Source organism: Apium graveolens, chromosome 7 (genome assembly GCF_009905375.1).
Source record: "Apium graveolens cultivar Ventura chromosome 7, ASM990537v1, whole genome shotgun sequence".
NCBI classification, from domain to species: Eukaryota; Viridiplantae; Streptophyta; class Magnoliopsida; order Apiales; family Apiaceae; genus Apium; species Apium graveolens.
In genome coordinates, this window is record NC_133653.1 from 180,015,724 (window position 1) to 180,043,090 (window position 27,367).

Below are 27,367 nucleotides of genomic sequence, written 5' to 3' on the forward strand. Positions count from 1 at the left end.
TAGACATTGTGGCAACTAGAAGCAGCGGTCAATAAACATATCAGGTGTTGATAGCTATGCAATAAGTGCCCCGGGTGAACAATTTAAACAAAGCAGCTTCCGATAGCTTAATTTTCTGAGGCGCTTCTTGCAAATTTCTGTGTATCTTATACATTTTTTAATTTTTGAATTGTATGAACTAACATGAAACAAAAATTTTTGAATGTATTTTTAATTTGGTATTATTTTTATTAATTTTATAAAAATATTGTTTGTTGAACGGATTAATTTGGTAAGGATCAAAATTCTAATATTAACAAATCATTTAAAAAAAATTAGAATATTATTATATTATGAAAATATTAAGAATAAAATTTAATATTATGTTTAATTATATAGAAGACGCAATCAACATGCAATTTGCTAGTACGGTACAAGAAATTTTACATTTACCTACCAGTAATTTAGCTACAATTATGTAATAGTAGATAAAGATTAACATTAATTTACCATTATATAATTGTAACCATTTTTGGTAGCTAAATGTAGATATGATGGAAGTTGTTATACACTTTAACCTGTGGACCCACAGACATGCTGAGGTGTTTCTATTGCTTTAAAGTTTGAGCTGCGATTAATATTCCTCCATGTTAAATAAATTTTGTACTTCAAGTGCAAGTCGATGCGTTGCATACCTGTAAGATTTGTTTCTTTGTAAATAACAATAATTTTTAATTATATAGTTTCTATTATATCCACTGCGCTCGTAACTCGGATACCATATATGTCTAATATAACTTATTTTGAATCTTCCAAAAAAGAATAGAGAAAAACTTTTTATAATTTTATTATAGACTAGAAGATAACAAAGTTGAAATATTTGAAAATAAATTACGAAAGTGCATCAAACTAAAAACTATTTCATCAAACTAGTAAAAGTTAATTTTTTCAGAATTTAAAATACAATTACACATTATACGGCATAAGTTGGTTCTTCCATTTTTCATTATGAATTTATTATTTAGTATAAAAATTGGGAATTTATCAAAAAAAATTGAAAAATTATTTGCGATTTTAACAATTTTTTTACATAAAAATGCTATATATTCTGAAAATATGTGTAAAAATATGATGTTATATAAGAAGTTGCATTTAGTCTAAATTATGGTATCATCGTAAAACTTTAATAGTTTTTAAAAAACCCAAAAATATAATATTTGAAAAATATGAGTATTTTTAGATAACTATTTCAAATAGTGTGATTTGTGAATTATTGTCATGATGCAACCGGAGGAGTAGAATTTGGTTAGGGAACTACTTAAAACTTTTCCTCTGAGCTACGAATAAGATTTTACGGGTATTCTCCCGCTTATATATAAGTATTAGTTATCTCTTCTTGACAGTTTCTATTCAAGTTTGACTTTGCACATTATTAAATCCTACGGATTCTAATTATAACCGGTTTTGTGGGGAGTCTGCCACTCGAAATAATTTATGATAACACGATTAAAAAGTTAAAATTTTTATTTAGCAAAAAAACCTTAAAATTGTTAGTATAGAAATAAAGTTAAATCTATATAATACTCAATTATAATAATTGTGATGTGTATAATTGGAGAGCAATTCTACATATCCGTAAATGGATCAAAAGTTCGTTCCTAAATAACAGGTGATACTTTATCATTCCTCAGACTCATATGTATACATTAAGGGTCCATTTAATTTAAGTTTTATCAAAAATACAAATAAGTTTCGGGTTGTAATCCAACCAATAAGAAATATTTACATTATCAATTATAGATTTACAAATTAGATTGATGGTTTAAATATGTCAATCATAAACTATTTTACAACATTTTAAGAAAAATTATCAAAAAAATAATTTTTCTAATTTTTACGTTTTACAAATTTACTATATTATGAAAATATTTACAAAAATACGGTGCAAGTATGCTTAAATATTCATAGGTTAACACTATTAGGACTTCCAGTAAAAATGGTAGGCTACAAATAAAACCAGAGACGTGCATATATATGAAAGATTGCAAGTCCATGATTAACCAACTTTTTCTTCCATTTTATAACTTTTATTTGTGGTTAATACTCTTAACACTCTTATTTGTGCTTTCTCCATTATCAACCAACTTTCCCTTCCATTTTGAATCATTCTTCCTTCAATAACTGCACTCTATCTCATAATCTTTTCCATCATGGACCGATTTCTCATATGATCTCGATTCATCCACAATCTCATCATGGTGAGATTCATTTCTACAAGTCTCATCTTCAGATCCTTTAATATCATCTTCACTAGAGGAATCAGACAATTCCTTATCCGCTACCAAATATTTGAACTTGATCTCCTCTATGTGACAATTAAATTTATAAAGATTAAAAAATAACTCTGAGTTTAGATTTAGATGTACTTTTTTAGAAAAAAACTCTGGTATTATGTAGGCAACTTCTTACTAAATTTACTATAACTTTAGCATTTTTTCCTATCTATTATAATCATCATGATTGCAAATATAAAGGTCTTAATTATGGATGTGCTTATGTAAAAGTCGAAATAATTAGTATTTCTTGGTTCATCGCAGGAAAAAATTGATAGCAACCTATGTAGACGGATATTATGTTGATATAAAGCTATTTGGATTCTCTTTAGTTTCTGTTATATCCATATTTTTAGTCATGACATGATATGGTCAGAAGAAGGATGACAAGGAACACGATAGACGAGATGGGAAGAGTAAGAAGGCATTCGGGATGCCAACAAATGCAATGACAATTACCAGAAAAACCAGAAGACTATGTCAATCTATAGTCCGAATTCGATGGAGTAACATTCGGGAAATATAACAAGAATGGCAACCATATTGGAAAGTGGGAGAAAAGAGTAGGAAGTTAGAGAAAAAGAGAGGAACAAACTAGAAGATAAGGAAGCCAATTTGAGGAATAAGGGGGATAACGAAGACAGGGGTGGTTATAAAGCATGCATCAATGAAATACAACAACACACAAATACAACTCACATACTTCGTCGAAGAAGTACATCCCCAAGCTCCAAGACTACACTAACCTAGCATGAAGGCTACAAATACGAGAGTAGCACTGATCATATCAAGAGAAAGAAATAATGTATCATGTGAAATCCATTGTAATCATTATAAATCATTTAGTGGATCGAATTTAGGTTGGGTAATGAATCTCACCCGTGATTTTTTCCCATTTAGGGGTTTTCCGCGTCACCAATTCTTTGTGTTACTTTACTTTTTTTAGTTAAATTGTCCCTAATCTAATAACATCTCTGAAATAAAACAATCAACCAACCTTAGCATTAGACCTATAAATTTTGGTAAAAACAATTGGCGTTGTCTATGGGAATCTTGTTAAGGATCCGGTTGGTTCACTATGATGGCAATCGATGATATTGAAGAACATGTTACAAATCAAGGGGCTTAAGCTGAGAGCAACAAAGAAATGGCAGCAACATTGAAAAAACTACTAGATGAGATGGAGAAGATACGCTCTGAATATGAGACGGTGAAGAAAGACTTAACCACGACCAAATCCAGAACTAAGACAGCAACAAAGAAGACGATCCCAAGTGTGGTTAGACGCTTGGACATTGATATTGTTGAGGAACAGGATTAACATGAAGGGCCAACGAAGGGTACTGAGGATGTGATTGAGATAGAGGATATAGAGAACGTACCAAATAATGGTGATAACATAGAAAGACAACGTGATTAGCAATGTTATGATGATCCTGAGTATCGAGAAAGGGATAATGATAGAAGAAGATCACACGATAGAAGTAGAAGGTCTCGAAACCAATTGCAGAGGAATTTAAAAATATTACATGAAGTGAGGGACTTAATTGAAAGAATCGTTGGTATTCCGAAGCCATTAGAGAAGGAGACTCCCATGAGCTATGTTGATTCACCTTTTCATGACAACATCGCTTTGGTAGAGATACCGAAACACTTTACGGTGCCGCAAATGAGGCCATATGACGGTACTAGTGATCCATTTGAACACATCGCACAATATAAGCAACGAATGTTTACGGTACCTATCACATATGACTTAAAAGAAGTTTGTATGTGCAAGGTATTTGGTTCTACATTGTCAGGACCATCCTTATAACTGTTCGTGAATCTTCCACACAGAAGTATCAAGATATTTGCCAACCTAGAAGAGGTATTTAACAGGCAATTTGCTAGTACACTACAAGAAATCTTACATTTACCTACCCGTAATTTAGCTAGAATTATATAATAGTAGATAAAGACTAACTTTCATTTACCATTATATAATTGTAACCATTTTTGGTAGCTAAATGTCGACATGATGGAAGTTATGAACTTTAACCTATGGACCAATATACATGCTGAGATGTTTCTATTGCTTTAAAGTTTGAGCCGCGGTCAATATTCCTCCATGTTAAATTAATTTTCTACTTCAAGTGCAAGTCAATGTGTTGCTTACCTGTAAGATTTGTTTCTTTCTAAATATCAATTATTTTTAATTATATAGTTTCTATTTTATCCATTGGTCCCGTAACTCAGATACCGTATATATCTAATATAACTTATTTTATTCTTCCAAAAACAAATAGAGTTATACTTTTTATAATTTTATTGTAGTCTAGAAGATAACAAAGTTGAAATATTTGAAAATAAATTATAAAATTGCATCAAACTAAAAACTATTTCATTAAACTAGTGAAAGTTAATTTTTTCAGAATTTAAAATAGAATTACACATTATACGGCATAAGTTGGTTCTTGAATTTTTCATTATGAATTTATTATTTAGCATACAAATTGGGAATTTATCAAAAAATTGAAAAATAATTTGCGATGTTACCAATTTGTTTTTTACAAAAATACTATTTATTCTGAAAATATGTGTAAATATACGATGTTGTATAAGAAGTTGCATTTAGTGTAAACTATGTTATCATCGTAAGACTTGAATAGTTTTTAAAACACCCAAAAATATAATATTTGAAAAATATGAGTATTTTTAGATAACTATTTCAAATAGTGTGATTTGTGAATTATTACCATGATGCAAACGGAGGAGTATAATTTGGGTATGGAACTACCTAAAACAACTTTTCCTGTGAACGAATAAGATTTTATGGGTATTCTCCCGATTATCTATGAGTATCCGTTATCTCTCCTCGACGGGTTTAGTTCAAGTTTGACTTTACACAATATTAAATCCTACTGATTCTAATTTTAACCGGTTTTGTGGGGAGTCTACCACTCGAAATAATTTATGATAACACGATTAAAAAGTTAAAACTGTTATTTAGCAAAAAAATGTTAAAATTGTTAGTATAGAAATAAAATTAAATCAATATACTACTCAATTATGATAATTGTGATGTGTATAATTTGAGAGCAATTGTATGTATCCGGAAATAGACCACAAGTTCGTTCCTAAATAACACATGATACTTTGTCATTCCTCAAACTCATATGTATGCATTCAGGGTCCAATTATCGAATCCGTTAAATCCAATTATTAAAAAAATCTACTACGAGACTTTCAAGTTCGAATTTTGTTAAAACCAATATTTTTATAGTTATTTATAAGAAACTACAAATAAGTTTTCAAGTTGTAAACCAACCAACAACAAATATTTACATTATCATTTATAGATTTACAAATTAGATTGATGGTTTAAATATGTCAATTATAAACTATCTTACAACATTTTAAGAAAAATTATCAAAAATATAATTTTTCTAATTTTTTTTTACAAATTTACTATATTATGAAATTATTTACAAAAACATGGTGCAAACAAAGTCTAACTATACATTATTAGCTAATTGCAAACAAAGTCTAACTATACATTATTAGCTACACGGTGAAAATTATTAGCTAGATATAGTTTTTTGGTTGGGTTCGAGGTTAATATTCATTACATTCTACGTTGTATCTAATTGTGAAGAGTTGCAAAAATCGTCGAATTTACATTTATTTGCATCTAACTAATTGCATAAAAATCATATTTTTTTAAAAGAAATTTGAAAATATAACATTTTAAAAATTAAAATTAAAAAATATACTTTTTTTGCAATTTTTTAAAAACCAATAGTATTTTGAGAAATTACAAAAAATACTATTTTTTCTAAATGTGTTTGCAATTTTACGATCTTTAAAAAAATGCAAAAATACGGTTTGCAACTAAAAGCAACCACGTATACAATTTCTGTGAAGAAGTGCCAAGAAATACTTTTAGTTGAAATTGTGGTTTGATCTTATATTCAGTTGAAATGGGTTGCAAAATCGTATTTTTCTAAAAAAAAATTGAAAAATCGTATTTTTGCAAAACAAAAATAAAAAAATTGTATTTTTGTAAAAACCTCTAATATATTTACAAAAAAAAATTTAAATTTTAAATTTTCAAAAAAAAATCTATTTATAAGCATTACATAGCCCAATAATTGTTAGAGTACAAATTAAAAAAATGTGCGAACAGTAAACGGTATTAGCGGGCAAACATCGATAAATAATTTATAAATTTTTTTAAAATTAAGCGCCTAAAATTCTCCCATAAATTTAAACGGTTTTCAAACTGTATAATGATACAACAAACCACTACATAGACGTAATCTATATCGGAAAGTACAAAACTAACCAGTAGCGTAATACTATCCGTTCTTTACCTGCAAGACCTCCCCTCACCATACCTTGCCATTGTATCATCCATATAGATTTGATAAAGTTTAGAATAGTTCTATCTTTAAGTACTTCTTTTCACAATTGATATCATACTTAAACACGTATGAACGACTCTTTTAACGAATGTGGCAAGGATCAATCTTTCGTATAGAACTTATTTTATATCCATCTTTTAGTCTGCCGTGGGTTTACTATATGGTGGTCCATTATTGAAAAGACGGTGAAGGTAGTTGTCTAATTATCTTTTTATTGAACACCTTTATAGTTTTAATATTTTAGTAGATGCTCTACGAACACCTTTCTCATGTATTTATTGAAATGTGTATCATTTGTTTGATGCATTTCCTATCTATGAACCTTGCTTAGTCTTTGTAAAACACGAGCATGTGCTTAATTCTTTTAACACTCGCATAAAACTATACATTCATTGCACTTTTCTTGTTCAATTTATTTCAGGAAAAGGTGAGAACTGATCAAAGGATTACCTTTTTGTTGAGAAGAAGTCACTTGGTGATGATGTTGACTATTTGTTGGATTGTTGGAACAACTCAGGTATAACAATTACCTCTTTTCTTTCTTAATTTCTATTTATTATTGCTTCTATTTTCATAGATTACCGTTAACTGCTATTGCATGTCTTTTACTCGGTATAGACCCAATCAGTCATGTAGACCATGCTTTGAGTGCTAAATTTACATAAGTCCCTACCTCTTCGATATCATTAGTTGTCGATCTGTTGTCATTTTATTAGCATTAAATTTCCATTTTCGTGTAGTTAAACTCGTATTATACATATATGTAAAGATTTGTATACAAAAGTTCTATTATACTACACACACGCCATTATGTATTATACAAACTAACTTTGATTTTATAAATAAAATCAGTGGCTAGGATGAAGGTCTCTAGTTCTCTTGATAGAGAGGTTCTCTCTAGATGTATATAATAAAAGTAAGGACACATAACCACCTAAAATTGTAATCAAAAAATTTACACTGATTTGAGGGTAATAATAGTCAAAGATATCAAGCTCAAAACATTATTTAGGATTGAATTTAAACCAACAAAGATGAAAAATAAAGAATTTATGAGTGATGATTCATGCATATAATAAACGTTATAAATCGATTATGGTTAGTAGGAGAGACGTTCAACTAAAATTGCAAATAAAGCCAGTGAATGAGCATTTTAATAAAATTATAAAGGAACATACTAATGGTTTTACAGAAAATAAAGTCAAATAAATATTTCCGTAAGATACCACAATCCCAAGTTTGGTGTTCCCTTCAAAAATCTGAAAATCCTCTTGACTGCCATTAAGTGTGATTCTTTAGGATTTGTTTGAAATTTAGCATACAAACATGTGGAAAAAATGATGTCTCGTCTAATTGCGGTTAAGTAAAGAAAAGATCCAATCACTCCTTGGTAACTTGATATATCTACACTTTTTTCTTTCTTACCTTCATCCAACTTGGTAGCTATAGACATAAGAGTTGATGCAGGTGAGCAGTCCACCATTCCAAATTTCGTCAAAAGATCTTTGACATACTTTGTTTAACTTCTAAAGATTCCATCAGTTCCTCTTAGAATCAGAAAAATTCCAAGTTAAATTTTATTTGAAAAAATAATATACGGGGAATTCTAAAATATTTAGAGATCATATTTCAGCTAATTTCTAGTTAAATTAAATTATTTTTGATTTATCAGGAATTAATCTGCTGCAACTAGTTAGCGGAGTTCTTGCCTTTAGGTCGAAGAATTTAACATACCAATTTCACTTATAAGTCTCGTGAAAGTTGCTTCATCTAAAGGTTTAGTGAAAATTTCAGTTAACTATTTTTCCGTTGGAATAAAAATAAGTTTAATAGTACCTTAATGAATATGCTTAGTTCTAGAATGATTGACTGGATTAGCCATAATAGATATTGCTCCAGTATTGTCACACATGATTCAAATCTTTTGTAACATTAGGCCATAATCCATCAGTTGGTTTCTAACCCAAAGCACTTGAGAACAACAACTTTCAGCAGCTACATATAGAGCTTCACTTTCATCAAGTCATTCCAAGTCTGGATACTTGTTCCAAGTCTGGATACTTGTCATCATCAAATGTTGCATCTATGATTTCCATTATTTTCTTTGCTCTAGCACATAGACTCTGTTGGCAATCCAAATATCCTTGAAAAATAGCTTCAAATACTTTAAAGTCAAATTTTTCAACATATTCAGAGTTGTCTTTTAGCATAACGCATTTGCTTCCAAACACATGAAGATGTTTACCGGTAGGCTTCCTTTTTGACAAAATTGAGTAGGGTGACTTGCCAATATTTTTGTTGAGTAGATATCTATTTTGAGTGTAACATGTTATGTTAAAAGCTTCTTTTCAAAAACTTGTTGGCAGTTTGGCATCTTGCTAGCTAGCAGCCTCAACTAGAGTTCGATTTTTCTTTTCAACCATACCATTTTGTTGAGGTGTTCTTGTAGCTGAGAACTCTTGAACAATGCCTTTATCTTTATAAAATTCACCTAGAATTACATTCCTGAATATTTTGACACATTTTTTATCTTCAGCCTACTTCTCAATTTATTTGATGTGTTCAATGATGAAGTGTGGAGTTTCATCTTTTGAATGCATAAATTCTACCCAAGTGTATCTTGAGTAGTCATGCACCATCACCAAAGCATACTTCTTTGTGGATAAAGACATGACATTTACATGTCCAAATAAATCCATGTGGATAAGCTGTAGTGGTGCATTAATATAATTCACAGTTTTGCTCTTATGACCGGGCCTCTTCATTTTTCCTTTTTGACAAGTTTCACAAACTTCATCTTGAGCAAATTTCAAGGTTGTCATGTCTCTCACTAATTCCTTTCTCAGCAAAGTGTTGATTGCTTTTTAAATGGACATTTGATTTGTTACAGCAATGTGCTATATTAATTAATAATCATTTTTATCATTTATACATTACGGTAGTAGTGGACTAGGTCAAAATCGCAATTGCTTTCACCAAACATAATCTGTATGGAATATTACATTTTTAAATACTTCATAAAACAATTTAGTTCATGTCCCATTTATCAAGATTGCAGAATTTCAAGACCGGCCTCTTATATTTGTGTGATTTATTGCACCTTTATGAAATGTATAAATCAAATTTATTTATTAATCTTCTTAATTTCACGAATGAAACTGTGACAATGGGTTTTGTTCTTACCATTTGTACATTAAGGTGAGTTTGAGGGGTAATAATAGATTCAAAAATGTCAAGTTCAACACCATTTTCAGCTTTGGGTGCATATAATTAAATTAGTTCAGCAAGAGTATGTATTTTATAATATATATTTTTTGCATTTTGTAATATATAATTTTTTGTAATATATAAATCCATCCCAACCTAAAACTCATCAAAATCATTACCATCTTTCCTAAATCGTAGCACTTGGTGAATTTGTTTTTCCTCTTTAATATCAATAAAATATAATTTACTCTGCAGATAAATTACTGAATTATGATTTTCAACCAAATAAAAATAAATTAGGTGGAGTTCATCTAAAAGGTCTTTTGTACATAAGGTATGTAAAGGATAGTGATTTTTTTGAAGATGCAACTCTATAAATGTACAAAGTTAGGACTTATCAAAAAATTCAATTTCATACTAATGATTTATGTCAATCATCAAAATTAGACAAGGATGAAAAATAGTCCTAACACAATGTTAACTCTATAAAAGTATTGATGCGGTTGAATATCAAATTGATAATCACCAAAATTAATAAAACACAAATTAAATACACAATATATCATAATTTTCAAAATTAAAATAACAAAATTTGAATTAAAATAACAAATGTTATGAACAAAGACCGTCAAAAAAGTCAGAATTGACCCATGCTTTTACAGATGGTGAGAGGTTGGAGAATGAGGAATGTGTGAGTGGCATCTCCTGGCTAGAACAAGGAGGTGATACATACAACAAGGAATAGAAATTGAGAAATAGGGGTACAAATATATTAAAGGTGAATAAAGTGATTTTTTTCTATAAATTTCATTAGTTTGGATTCTCATTTTTTTCTAAATTTTCATTAGTTTGGATTCTCATTTTATTAAGTAAACTAATTAAAGGTAAATGTACTATTTTTAATTTCTTATTACATTTTAACAATTTAGGATTTCCTCATTATAGTAAATTATCTTCTTTCTTAATATTAGTGAATACCAAAAGAAAAAGGTATCATCCTCATTGAAGATTAACTCAACATATATATTTTTTCTTCATCACTCCCACATATATCAGCAATCCTCAAACTTACAATTACAACTATACATGTAGAGCCAGGACTGCATGGTTCTGGAAACCCAAATCACTCTGTAACAACAAATTCACTATTGCAAATTAGAAATAAATTTGGCACATGCCATACACAAAGATAGGGTTTTTCTTGGGTAAAGTTATTTGAAAAAATATACTAAAAACTAATTAACCTTAATTCCTTGAGCAATTTCAAGTACAAGCCTCTGGAATGGAAGTTTTAATATCAAAAGCTCAGTATTCTTCTGATACTTACGGATCTCACCACAAGAAAATACTGTATGATTAGCCTTGGGCAACAACCAGGAAATGATGTTTCAATAATAACATGAATTGATAAATATATACCGAAGTGCAACTGTTCCAGGGCAGTATCTATGTGGCTTCCTATAGGCACCGGTTGTTGAACAAGATACAGAAAAGTTAGGAGAAGGTATATCAAGTTAGGAGAAGATATATCAATGTAACATTCCTTTAAACCTATAATTAGAACATAAGAATGGTTTTCAATCAATACCTTTGATGAATACTATATGACATACATATAATTAGATAGATCATAATTCCTGGGAAGAACTTTAAACTATACTTCATATAGAGGAAAAAAATAAAGAGAAATGGTGACTTAATAAATTACCTAGCTATAATTCTTCTTCAAATATATTGAGGTTTATTTTCTCTTTATCACTTCCTAGGGAAGATTTATATAAAAGTTTGAACGAACAAATGGGGAGGGGGAAACTGTGTTTATATATGGGGCAGGGGGATTATGTTTTGATTTAACAGTTACAAGTTGCTAATGATGTGCTTTGTAGTTTGTACATGAATTGACAGCTCTTAAGTATAGTTTTGTGAGTTCCCACCCCCTCCATCTAACGATCTATAATCAATCTTAAAGCTAGGTGCCGATCATAAACCCTACTCAACGTGTTCTTATTGAAGTGTTAAAAATAATTGGATTGGGGATTTTTTATAGATAAAATGGTAATAATTCTAAAATTAATAAAAATCTAGATGATTGTGTACAAAATATGCAAAGATTGAAAAAGAATATTTTAATTTCTAAAAATAAGAGCAGATTTTTACAAATGGGCTTACTAATAACTAGACTAAATTCACGCCAGAAATCACACTCTACCAATAAATTTTGATTATAAAATCCGCTACAAACATTTTTATGTACAAACTTTTTTGGTTATTATATATATACCTGGAATTTAACATCATTTAACAATAAATGAGTAAATTTTGGTTATTAGATATATCACTTGAATTTAATATCATTTAACAATAAATGAGTAAAATTTTTAAAAACATTTACTATATACGTACAACATTTTCATAACATTTCATAATTTATGAAAAAGTTGCAAAAATTTCTACGAAAGTATCATATTTTCTTATAGCTATGCTCAACAAATACATAACTAGAGTTCAAACTGGTGTGTGTTGAACAATAGTTATGCATGTGTTGAATTCAGATAATATATATAATTTTAAATTGGTATTATTAAGAAAATCAAAATAAATCAACAATATTTTTTAATTTTTGAACCCAATATTTTTTCGGTGAACTCATAAAGAAAATTGAAAAGTATATAATATTAATTTAACAAAATTTTAGTAACGGCTAAGCACACTTCTATATTAAAGAAATAAAATTTTGGTTCTTTGAAGAAAAATAAATGATCATATTATGTGCTCTAATTTAATATTGCCGAATGAGAAGGATATCGAAGAAATAAATTACGTTTATTTATTAAAATTTAAGTTATTAGTGAATAAATGATGTTTAACCCGGGTTATATAAGTAGAATAAAATAAATTGTAATCTTGTACTTAAGAATTTTGTATTTGATCTTGAACCTATATATTCATATATATATATATATATATATAGGTGCATGCAAACTGTCTTTAACTACAAAATTACAAAAAAAATAAATAAATAAAACTCATATAAAACTTTGATTAACACATATATATAACTTAAATTAAAATGCAATTACATATATTTTGAGGCAATTAATTTTAAATATTCATAAAAAACACGTGTAAATTCATATGTATTTATGTTCTAATATGGTACAAAGACTATAATCGTACTATATGATAGGGAGCTTAGTAGTTACATTTGCATATCAACTCAAACTCATCGAGCTGCAAGTTCTTTTTGAACCGAGCCGACGTTAATTATTTTTAAGAAAATGAAACGAGCTGATCAGAGTTTAAGGACCGAAAGAATAGTAATGTTCAATATCGATTAATAAACTTTTTCTTATAATGATATAAACATTGTCGATCTACACTTGTTTCTTAAATATATATATATATATATATATATATATATATATATATATATTTATGTATTTATTTTTGACGTTGGGGTTTAAGAATATGTCCAATATTATTTTACACTATTTAGAAAATGCTAATTTTAGAAATCGTACATTACTTTTTAAAATATAGATGTCAAAATTTTATTATGTTCTAATATTTTACTAAAATCGGGTGTATGTAAATTATAGGTTACTTAATGATATTCATGAAATTATGAAAAAATTGGAGACAAATAAATCACGATTACAATGTTTGATAGTTCTCTTATAAAAAAATTAAGCGTTAAATTTTGAAATATGAACGACATTTCCATAATAATTAAATTATTAATAAACGATGAGAAAAATATATTTATAAATATATTAGTGATTAGTAATAATTTATCGTTTATAATATATATCATTATAAATAATATCTTATAACCAAATTTTAACTGAGTTCGAGCTGATTCCGAGCTAAATTATTACCGAAACCAGACTGAGTCCAAGCGATTTCGAATTTAACGATCCTAGTACTAGTTTAAAAGAAAAAAAAGCTCCGCTTCACTGATTTACTCATCCGAACTCATTTTCATATTTGAACCATGCTTCTATTAGAGATGCTGGTGTAGGAGAGGGGCAAATGGAAAAATAAGAAATATGTAGTGGCAGACCAAAGAAAGGAGGAGTAAATGAATGGCGTCTCATGGTTGCACGAGAAGAGGAGCTAGAACAAGCTTACAATAAGGAATAAAAATGGAGGAACCTCTGGGACAAATATATTGATTAGATGTGAATAAAGTGAATTTTTTTAAAAAAATTATTAGTTTGGATTCTCATTTTTCATGTGTCTCTTATCAAAAGAAACTTATTTAAGGTAAATATACTATTTTTAATTTCATAATACATTTTAACAATTTCAGATTTCCTCATGATAAATTATCCTCTTTCCTAATATTATTGAATACCAAAAGGAAAAAGCATGTACTCATTGAAGATTAACTAACATATATATTTTTTCTTCGTAACCCCACATAAATTATCAATCCTCAAACTTACAATTATAAAAAAGTTAGGAGAAGATAGATCATATTGAATTCTATTATAGGCATTTAATAAGATATGTAACCTTGTGTGCGAGCTGCTTTCTCTTAACCTTTCATCCACTAGATTTACCAGGGGTTTGCTTGGTATCAGCCATCTACAAATAAATTAAGAATGGTTTTCAATCAATATCTCTTATGAATACTAAATGACATACAAATAATTAGATAGATCAAAATGCCTAGGAAGAACTTTAAACTATACTTCATCTACAGGAAAAAATTAAAAGAGAAATAATCACTTAAATTACCTAGTTATAATTCTTCTTCAAATATTTTGAGATTTATTTCTTGTTTATCACTTCCTAATGAAGATGTATATAAATGTTTGAACAAACAAATGGGGATGGGAAACCTCCATCTAACAATGAGGATTATAAACTCCCTCCAATCAACATGTTTTTATTGGAGTCTTCAAAAATATTTAGATTGTGGATCTTTTTTTTAATAAAATGGTAATAATTCTAAAATAAAGAAAATATAGATGATTGTGTGCAAAATATACTAAGATTTATATATGGTACAAAATTTTTTGGTTATTACATATATCACTTGAGTTTAACATCATTTAACAATAAATGAGTAAAATTTTTAAAAACATTTATTTTATACATACAACATTTTTAGAATAATTCATATATTATTAAAAAATTGCAAAACTTTCTACGAAATTATGATATTTTCTTATAGCTAGTGCTCAACAAATACATAACTAGAGTTCACATTTATGTGTGTTAAAGAACAATTATACATGTGTTCAATTCATATAATATATATAATTTTAGATTGGTATTATTAAGAAAATGATAATAAATTAACAATATTTCATAATTTTGTACCCATTGGGTGAATAGATAAAGAAAATTGAGAAGTATATAATATTAATTAAAAAAAATAGTAACGGCAAAGCACACATCTATATTAAAGAAATGATTTTTTCAAGAAAAATAAAATATTATATTACAATATAAGAAAAACGGGTATTTCCTCACCAGGAATTGGTAGGAAATGCCCCAAAATCGATAGGAAATGACGAAATTCCTAGGTGGAAAATAACATCGGTGAGAAATGAGTATGATCACAGTGAACATGGCCCCACATGTTGATTTGGACAGCCACATGTGGAGGACCCACATGCCAAGTAAGACGCCAATTCTTCAAGAAGTTGTAAGAGATGAAGCATACTTGTGGTTTGACTCGATATGGTGACAATGATGCCCCAGCTTTGAAGAAGACAGACATCGAAATTGCCATGGTTGATGCTATTAACGCATGCTTCTGACATTATTTTTAAGAAAATTAGGCTTTGCTTACTAATGTTTTTGATTTTTCTATTGTTTACTAAAATCCTTTGGATTGGTTTGGTAATGAAAATTATGTACTAGTTAATCAAATGCAATACTATTGGTTGGTTTTTGATTTTATCTATTTTTTTGTATGTCTGTAATTTAATCAGCCAAATATTTAACATCAGTTTATATAACTATAAATTATGTATAAAATGTTTATCTACATAACAAATGTTTTTAAAAAATTGATATAAAAAGCTCATTCTCTACAGCTACGAAAACATCAGTTTTCAAATAACTAGACATTAGTTTATAGCTGATGTATATTAACCAAACATCACCTAAAATCGATGTTTATGTACATATTTTACATCAGTATTTGCAAGGAGCTGATGACTGGGGTGATTTTTGACAATGGTTCTGGACTGATGTGAAATCGAAGGAACTGATATCTGGGATGACATTTCATATCAGTTTTGGACCGATGTGAAAAAAAAATACTTTTCTCTACACCCGTGTAGACATTGGTTTTGAAGGAAATAGATATCAGTTCAGAACTGCTGTATATTGACCTTTTTCTAGTAGTATTTCAGGATCTTCACAGGCAACTAAGCCTTCTAAGTCAAATCCTGATTTAAAGCTCAAAGGCATAGTTCCTGACGCCGATTTTGATGTTCCTGAGAAATCTTCTGGTAATGATGCTGATTCTAATGATGATGATAATCCTGAAGATCCTGCTCTGAAAGCTGGAATAGAAGCATCTAAATTGTCTATTTTTGGTTCATCATCTGGTCATGGTCCCACTCTTAATACTCATAGGGCTTATAAATGGGATCACTCTTGGGACTACCAAGTGAGAAGATCTCTCTGGAATCTGCTCAGACTTTAGTTGATCATCTGGTTCATTTGGTTTCTAATTCTTAAATGAAAGCATCTATCAAGGCCACAACAGTTTTAGTTAAAGGATTGCATTCTTCTGTCTCTACACTCAAGAAAGATAATGTTGATCTTAGAGAAAATATTGCTGATTTTTCAGTGACTATTAAAGGAATAAACAAACATAATGGCTTGATCAAGAAGATGTTCAGCATGGAAGCTAAGCAGGATCAAATTTCTGAGAACTTGACAGCTCTGGAAGCAAGTCAGACTATAACAAATTCTAATTTGGATGTTATTCTCTCTCTTCTACAAACTCTAGACGCCAAAAAGGGGGAGATAGTACCAAAGACAAAGTGTCAACCTGAATCAGTTTTGAGGAGAATACCAATTCTGATGATGGTGATAAGCAAGCAAAGAAGACCTCTGATGTTGTGATAGTTCAAAATGGAACTGGAATTCAAAATCAAACTACACGGTCAACTCAAGTCTCTAAGGGTAGATCACATGGATCTAATTTAGAAACTGCTCTTGTTACTCCAAGTTTAATTTCTGACAGCAAAGATACAAGTTCTGATTATTTTCCTGACACTGATAGAGTGATAGTAACTCCTGATTCTGATAAAATTGAAGAAGAAGAAATTCTATTTCGAGTAGATTTATAGATTCTTTTTGCTTATTGTGAAGCCTTTAATGCTGAAAACTTCAAGGAGGAAGAAATGGTTTTTGACAGAGAAGAAAGAGCACAGGAAGGAAAAATCGAAATTGCTGTTGACAAAGCAAATCAAGCATACAAGAATATGCATAAAAGACCTGAAATGAATATATTGAGGTGTACAGATAAGAAGATGTTACATGAAAGATCAGAAAGAAAAGCTCAAGTATTTCTAAAAATCAAGAACCAATATAAACTCTTGATGATAGTCCTGGTCAGGAAGTAATTGTTGATCATCTGGATAGACTTGAAGTTGTGAAGATTATACTTGACAAATATGATGGTTCAGAACCTGAACAGAAGATCTTACTCTTATTGCAAAATGATCAAATTCAAGTTCTTTCACTTGATAAACTGATGATCATGTCAACAAAGGAACTGAAATACATTCACTATTTGCTAAGAGTTGAAGATGAAACTTCAAGTTTATGGTCAAACATGATTCTTTCCAATATCAGAAAAAAGATACTGGATGATGGTCAATATTAATTTGGATTATATATTCCTACATACATAAATTTCAAAAGGAAAGAAGTCAACATGACGAAAGAAGGAGCTATTATTGACAATATTCTTACACAGACACATAACCATGAATCCTAATGGTTCTAAAGCTTGTTATGTGACACTGGAGGAGTTGATGATTGAAAGAATTCCCATCATAAACTTAAGGGCTGATATCTATCAACTATCAAATAAATCTGGATATAGGAAAAACTAGAATATCATATTAGAAGAGATATTGTTGAAAAAGTTTGATGATAGAGTTAAAGCTTTTGTTCAGAGATACTGCAGAGTTTATCAAGAAATATAAAAATTAAAGTCTAAAACACAGTATGCTTTGTACTCTACAATTTGTCTCTTTGGTTTTTGGCACTAGATATTACTTTGAAATTTATGCTTATTCTGCAAAGCATAAATGGGCGGAGAAATTTTAAGAATTGTCTATGTCAGGAATCGAGATTTATCAAGGCGTCAAGATCTGATAGAGGAATCAGGATATGTTAAGACAATCAGGATATGTTTGATAGTCAGGATATGTCAAGCCGTCAGGATAAGATTACTGTTAGGATCTGAGTGGATAAGTCAATTCTGCAAGATAAATCATGAGGTGCTGATTTGTAGGATCGTAGTTGATTTAGATATGTATAAAAAGTAGAATAGTTATACCATAACATATCTTGTAATTGATAGAAATTTATTGTAGCTATGTAGTATATAAACACAGAATAGGTTAACACTTTATGTGTGGTGCTTAACTCGAGTATTCGCATAAATATTATCATAGCCAGTTTTCTGCATGTGAATGCCCTGGTTATGGAGTCAAAAACAAATAACCATTCCCTCCTCAAGTTTTTCTTGTTTAGCCTCTCCATGTCCATCTTTTCACTATAGTTGATGAAGTCCATGAATTTAACCAATTTCTGAGTTGTGGGAGCTTCAACAAAGTTGTCTATAGGAATATACAGGACCTTGTTGATGTCATTGGCATTGAACTCCACAGAACACCCCTAATTGTACAGTTAACCATCATGGAAACTACTTGATTCTCATGTACAATGGTGTTGATGACTACAATCACTACACCATAGATGGCCTATCGCAACGCCCCTCCTAAAAAATGTTACCAAATATGTTACCTTAGATATGGTAGTCATGAGCTAATTTAACATTATGTTTTTTGTGTTACGCTGGGCAAAAATGTGATATTCCATTAGGTAGAAAGTGTTAGAGGTTGCAACATTCTTGTCAAAGTGTTACATTAGACTATTAAAACATAAATATAATAATTTTGTAATTAAATTTTTATTTAAATTCTTTTTTCATGAATCTAAGGTAACTTACTAATGGAATACATAAGATACATGATGAAATAAGAATTTTATACATAGCAAAATTTAAATAAAATAAAATAATTATATAAAATAATGAATTTAAAAATTTAAAATAAAATATTAAAACTAATAACAAATATAAATAGTACAAATCCTTATATTAATATGAGCAAAATGATATAAAACTTATAAAAATAAAGATTTGTAAAAATGTAAATATAGTAATTTATAAAAAAATATAGTACATATACTAAAAAATAAATTTTATTTTATAATAATAATTTTAAGATTTTTAATAAAATGATTAATATTTATAGCAATTTTGGACAAACTCAGAAAACATTTTGGGCCAGAGTCGGAAACTTTTTGGGGCTAATGCCGCCCAAATTTTCAACCGGTTTAAAAAATTTCATATAACCTCTCTTGACCACTTTCTCTCTGTCTTTACACCACCTCAATCGACTTCACTCTCGGCACTTTTACTTTCTCTCCTATGTCTTTCATGCTCTCTACTGTCTCCACCTAATCTTTCTCACTATCACTCTGGCTCTCTCACACACCATTTTCAGTCTCAGTATGTAATTAGGATTTGAATTTCTTTTTAGAGCTGAATTGATTTATAGGTTAAGTTAGGGCTCAATCAATTTGAGGGGTGAAGACTTTATTGTTTCAATTCTTTATTTTGTTAATATTTATATTCCGTTAAACCTCATCTAATCTCTTTCTCTTTTTTAATTTCAGGTGGTCTTCAAATTAGGGCTTTGTATTTTAAGGCTTTGAAGGCTTAGATTTTAGGTGATTTCGATTTTTGCGCTTTATTTTTATGTTTATGTTCTACGGGATCTTTTTTTCAGAAGTTTTCGGCTTCTTTTATTGTTGTTCCTACTCGCGAGATATGCCAACAAGTATTTGTTTGTTTATTTTTTAATTGAGATCTTGTTTTTAATTTACTAATATCGATTTGGTTATTGAAATGAATGACAGGTCTAGGTAGTACCTCTAGGAAAGCAAATCCAACAATTAGTGACCGTTTGTGCCAGCATCACAGAGGTACTGGGAAAAGCTAAAGCTGATGAATGGATATCCAAGTCCATATACATTATTAGTGTTGGAAGCAAGGACATTTTCGAGTACGCAGCACACCCCACAGATTTCAAATGCTAAATTATGAATACTAAGCCGAAGAAATTGAAGCAGTTCGAGGGGAAATGAGAAGGGGATTGGATTGGGGATGGGGAGGGGATGAGGAGGAGGGGGTGTTTGAGGAGGAGAATTGGGCGTCAGTTTTGGATACAGATGCGGATGAGAGGTTGTTGAGAAATAAAGAGGAGAGGGGGATTGGGAAGATGGGGAAGCGGAAAAAGGTTGCGTATTTTTGTGATGAGAGTGGGGATGAGGATTGATTGGGTGATGCTTCTGATGCTAATTTTGAGGTAAGGGTTGTAACTTTTTGGATAGTTGTGATGAATTGTGCTGAATTTTAGTGATGATGGTGTGTTGATTTTATGATGTTTTAGTTAGGCTCTTAATTTTTTTTTCTATTAATTTGTGCCAATGTTAACTGCTTCATTAGGAATGGTAGAATTAGCATACTTATATCGATTTTCTTTTGTTATATAAGTGATAGAACCAAGCGGGCTATGGTGATGAATAGGCACTGTCAAGTGAAACATGAAAAGAAGATTTCAGACAAGTATGAAAAAAATTAGTGTAGATATGTGATTATAACTTTTCAGTTTAACTTATAGTGACCTACAATCACTATAAGATTTGGTGAAGTGGGATAACTAATATTAGAGGGATAATAAACTCCGATGAAAATGTACATGTTATTCTATTGGTTAATGATACTCAGACTCACAAAATACACAGAAGATCAGTGTAGATATGTGATTATGATGTTTTCACTATTATTATCTTTTTTAATATGTTCTAAACTCTAAGCCCCTGAAAAATAAAAGATCAAGAAAAAAGAGGAAATTTGTAATCATTGTAGTTGTTGTATTGTTAATACTAATAGTACTACTTGGCAAGCTTGCCATAATTGTTTTAAAAAAGAGAAAGCAGAGAAAAAATGGTTAGTTTTCTGTTGTTGCTCATTCTGTTCTTGTCTATATTTTCCATAGGTTAGCGTAAGAAACTAGTAAAGGAAGTACTTTTAGCTATCTCCCTGGTGTTTTTGCTGTGCAAGTTTACTCTCAGGAGAATCATTGTTGTGTCTGGTGTTGTGTTTTTGCTGCGGGGTGTGTTTCAATCATGGAAATCTTGACTTGAGAATGAGATACACCCTTAAATTATTAATAAATTATCATTCTCGATAATAAGATTTTTCTTAACTAGAAACAGGTCAGGTAGCATGCTTTATTTAAGATGTATATTTCACTGTCTTATCACTGTGATGACACATGATCTGGTTGTAGGAAATCTATGTTGATACTTAACTGCTAAAAAAGGTTTTCTTTACAATCAGTTTAGCTTGTCAATTGATGAAAATTTTAGGTTTTACAAATAATACTCAAAATGTACTCAAATTGAAATAATATATACAAATAGAACTCAAAATGTCAAAATAGTAGTTCTTGTTCTGAAATTTGTTCTCACTAGTTTCATTTCTACATATAATGTTGCTGTTGTTTTATGTATTTTTTTACAAGAAATGCTAATAAATGATTGAGAATAATTTTCTGCATGTCTATATGAATGCACATTTGGTATCATTTAGTTAAGATTTAGATAGAATCAAATTAAGAAAGAAATCATATGACAGGCTTTCTAGTGTTAATCGATTACTATTGCTCGGTTTAGGATCAAGGTCGAAGCTATTAATGTCGGTGTGAAAAATTTGGTTCCCCATGTTTCCCCTGGTAGATATCTTGTTTTCTTTCGATTTTCTATAGCTTTTTCAAGTGTTTGTTTGGAATTTTTCATGTTCCCCCATATCTACTTGACAGGCACACGAAGGCTAAAGCTGCTAATGATCAGCTTACCAAGGAGTTGGAAGAGAGGAAAGAGTTGGTTAAAACCTTGTTCATAAAGCATCAGTCAGAGGAACAGGTATTATTTTTGGTTTATCAATGATAATTGAATGCTTACTATCCTTTTAAAAAAGACAATGACCAAACAAGGTTCTGTCAAGATCCTTTACTCATTCTGAAGTTATTATCTTTGGAAGTGAGGCCTTGATAGCGATATCGCAAGAGCATAATAATGAACCAGAAAATGTTGTTCCCACACAAAATACATGTTTATACACACATATGCACTCTATACACGTACACTCGTTCACACTGCACATATGCATAGAGTCACGTACTTGTATGTATAGGAAATTGTGGGGAGGACAAAATGTTTGAATCAAGGAGAGATGAGGAGCGGCCCTATAATATTTACATAAAGACATTTACATAAGAGCCGTGTAATATTTCAGATGGTGGTAGCATTGTTCATGTTTGCTGGTTATTAACTATGTTTGCTGGTTTGATTTCTTTCTTGCAAATAACTTAGTTAATATTTCAGGGAACAAAGAAGACTTACAAGAGAATGTTTCACCTGTATAAAAAGGGAAACATTCGGATGGTGGAGTCGAGGAGAAAGTGAAGCAAATTTAAGCATCAGCTTCTAGTACTTTTTTAAATTTATAATCTTGGGTTGTTGTTGAGTAAAAAATGTGAACTAGTTTATAGTTAGTTTTGACGTTTAATTTTGTTGTATATTAGGATATTTAATGTTAGGGTTGATATTGTATAATTGGGATTTTTCAGTTTACAGAATAAGCATTTGAATTTTTTTGTGCTAAAGTGTTACAATAGCCTCCTAATTTGTTACCATATCATGTTTAAAATGTTTTATTAGGCTAGTTATAATGTTACAACAACTTCTCAAAGTGTTACATTAGGTTCTATGGGCCCACTTGCCACGTTATCAAGACAACTCAGCACTGTGGGCTCCACACTTTCCATGTGAGCTAGTGCGTCCCACCATGGGGCCCACTTTTTAAAAATATTTTAAAACTCTAAGGTAACATAAAAAATAAGTTATAACTGATCTCTCTTTCTATTGCATTAGCAAGCTAAGACAACATATAAACAAGTTAAAACACGATGTTGCCTTAGGCACCAAAGATGTTACCTTAGACCCCTAAGGCAACATGGAAAAACCTATCTTTAAGAAAATGTTACCTTAGCTTAAAAGTGGGGCAAGAGCAACATATTTACCCCCTAATACAACGTTTTTTTGGTGTTACAGTAGGCATTTTATGGTGTAGTGAATGCTCCAGAAATCATTCAAGACATCCACGTAGAGCTCTGGGTTTACAATTAATCCTCCTGAAATATAGAAATCAGAAATAAACTTGACAAAGCACTTGAAGTTATCGTGTTCTTGAGTTGGATCCACAAAAGCCAGATAATTGGTGTCGTCCTTGCGAATAACAGCTCTCATGTTGTTAGCAACCATTGAAGAGTTTGGGTTTTAGTGGGTAAGTGATTTGAGAAAGAAAAAACTTGAAACGAAAGAGATTAGTGAAATTTTGCAGAAACCATGTCAATTGAGTTCTCAAAAGCGTAAAGAGAGGTTATGTCGAGATATCTTGGTATTTATAGGGTAGTGATGTGACTTATCAAAAAGTGAATAATGAACGGTTGATATTTGCTTGTAGAGAAGTCTCATGACCTATAGAGAACTCAAGTCCATATGTCACTTTCTTGACTCTTATCGAGAACTAGATAGTGACTTATCGAGATGTTGTACAAATACCTAGTTTGTCCTTATTGGATTAAATTATTCCAATTTATATTGAAGAACTCAACATAAAATTAGAATAGATTTTATATCAAAAGTATTTTACTAACACAATATTAAGTTTGTTTAGTATTGATGCGGTTGAATATCAAATGGATAATCACCAAAATTAATAAAACACATACTAAATACACAATAATCATAATTTTCAAAATTAAAATAACAAAATTTGAATTAAAATAATAAATGTTATGAACAAAGACTGTCAAAAAAGTCAGAATTGACCGATGCTTTTAGAGATGGTGAGAGGGGAAAATTGGAAAATGAGGAATGTGTGAGTGGCATCTCCTGGCTAGAACAATCTTTGAGGAGGTGATACATACAACAAGTAATAGAAACTGAGGAATAAGGGTACAAATATATTAAATTTGAATAAAGTGATTTTTTTCTCTAAATTTCATTAGTTTGGATTCTCATTTTATTCTAAATTTTCATTAGTTTGGATTCTCATTTTAATAAGTAAACTAATTAAAGGTAAATGTACTATTTTTAATTTCTTATTACATTTTAATAATTTAGGATTTCCTCATTATTGTGAATTATCTTCTTTCCTAATATTAGTGAATACCAAATGAAAAAGGTATCATCATCATTGAAGATTAACTCAACATATATAATTTTTCTTCATCACTCCCACATATATCAGCAATCCTGAAACTTACAATTACAACTACTATTTTAATTACACTGCTCTCCGGCAGAATCAACTGCTTAAGCGGATCCTCCTTGCCAGCTGAATGTCCTTTGGCATTATTGTCACCCGCTTAGCATGAATTGAACACAAGTTGGCATCATTGAATAGGCCTACCAGGTAGGCCTCTGATGCCTCCTTAGAGCCAGGACTGCATGGCTCTGGAAACGCAAATCACTCTATAACAACAAATTCACTATTGCAAATTAGAAATAAATTTGGCATAGGCGATACACAAAGATAAGGTTTCTCTTGGGTAAAGTTATTTGAAAAATTATACTAAAAATTAATTAACCTTAATTCCTTCAGCAATTTCACGTACAAGCCTCTGGAATGAAAGTTTTAATATCAAAAGCTCAGTAGTCTTCTGATACTTACGGATCTCACTCCTAGAAATTACTGTATATTAGCATTGGGAAACAACCAGGAAATGATGTTTCAATAATAACATGAATTGATAAACATATACCGAAGGGCAACTGTTCCAGGGCGGTATCTATGTGGCTTCCTATAGGCACCAGTTGTTGGAGCACGCATACGAGCAACCTGTGATAGAGAACAAAACACAGAAATGTTAGGAGAAGATATATCAAGTTAGGAGATAATAGATCATAATGTATTCTATAATAGGCATTTACGCTGTGTTCCAGAAAATTTTTTTGGAGAGAAAAGAAAAGAAATGTAAAAAATATATTTCTTCAGCTTGTTCGCGAACAACTTTTATGAAAGCAAGGAAAAGAAAGCGACAGATTTGGGAAGAAATTTTCTTTATTTTTGTCTCCAAAATCTTCTTCCCACTTTTGGAAAGATTAGGAGTGCAAGGAAAATTGGTTATTTTCTATTCTTTTCTTTTCTACCCTAGATTCGGGAACACAGCATTAATAAATTGTAACCTTGTGTGTGAGCTGCTTTCCAGGAACCTTTCATCCACTAGATTTACGAGCAGTTTGCTTGGTACCAGCCATCTAAAAATAAAATAAGAATGGTTTTCAATCAATACCTTTAATGAATACTATATGACATACATATAATTAGATAGATCAGAATTCCTGGGAAGAACTTTAAACTGTACTTCATATGGAAGAAAAAATTAAAGAGAAATGGTCACTTAATAAATTACCTAGCTATAATTCTTCTTCAAATATTTTGAGGTTTATTTTCTCTTTATCACTTCCTAGTGAAGATGTATATAAAAGTTTGAAGAACAAATGGGGAGGGGGAAACTGTTTTTATATATGGGGCAGGGGATTATGTTTTGATTTAACAGTTACAAGTTGCTACTGATGTGCTTAGTAGTTTATGCATGAATTGACGGCTCTTAAATGTAGTTTTGTCACTTCCCCGCCCCTCCATCTGACGGTCTATAATCAATCTTAAAGGTAGGTGCGGATCATAAATCCTACTCAACGTGTTCTTATTGGAGTGTTCAAAAATATTTGGATCTAGGATCTTTTATAGATAAAATGGTAATAATTCTAAAATTAATAAAAATCTAGATGATTGTGAGCAAAATATGCAAAGATTTAAAAAGAATATTTTAATTTCTAAAAATAAGAGCTGATTTTTATAAATGGGCTTACTAATAACTAGACTAAATTCACCGCAGTAATCACACTCGACCAATAAATTTTGATTATAAAATCTGGTACAAACTTTTTTATTTATTACATATATTACTGGAATTTAACATCATTTAACAATAAATGAGTAAATTTTGGTTATTACATATATCACTTGAATTTAACATCATTTAACAATAAATGAGTAAAATTTTTAAAAACATTTACTATATACGTACAACATTTTCATAACATTTCATAATTTATGAAAAAGTTGCAAAAATTTCTACGAAAGTATCATATTTTCTTATAGCTATGCTCAACAAATACATAACTAGAGTTCAAACTAGTGTGTGTTGAACAATAGTTATGCATGTGTTGAATTCATATCATATATAATTTTAAATTGGTATTATTAATAAAATCAAAATAAATTAAAAATATTTTATAATTTTTGTAGCCAATATTTTTTGGGTGAACTGATAAAGAAAATTGAAAACTATATAATATTAATTTAACAAAATTTTAGTAATGACTGAGCACACTTCTATATTAAAGAAATAAAATTTTGGTTTTTTGAAGAAAAATAAAATATCATATTATGTGCCCTAATTTAATACTATACTGGAGAATGAGAAGGATATCGAAGAAATAAATTACATTTATTTATTAAAATTTAAGTTATTAGTGAATAAATGATGTTTAACGCGGGTTATATAAGTAGAATCAAAAAAATTGTAATCTTGTACTTAAGAATTTTGTATTTGATCTTGAACATATATATTCATATATAGATATATATATATAGGTGCATGCAAACTGTCTTTAACTACAAAATTACAAAAAAATAAATAAATAAAACTCATATAAAACTTTGGTTAACACATATATAACTTAAATTAAAATACAATTACATATATTTACGACAATTAATTTTAAATATTCATAAAAAGTACGTGTAAATTCATATGTAATAAAGTTCTAATATGGTACAAAGACTATAATCTTACTATATGATACAGAGCTTAGTAGTTACATTTGCAAATCAAATCAAACTCATCGAGCTGCAAACAAGTCAAGTTCTTTCTGAACCGAGCCGAGGTTAATTATTTTTAAAAAATGAAATGAGATGATCCGAGTTTAACGACCGAAAGAATAGTAATGTTCAATATTTATTAATACACG

At 29.8% G+C, this 27,367-nt stretch overlaps 1 pseudogene; it reads right to left on the reverse strand.

Moving 5' to 3' along the window:
- Positions 1–24,635: 24,635 nt before the first annotated feature.
- Positions 24,636–25,588, reverse strand: LOC141674223 (histone H3.3-like; annotated as a pseudogene).
- Between the last annotated feature and the right edge of the window lie 1,779 nt (positions 25,589–27,367).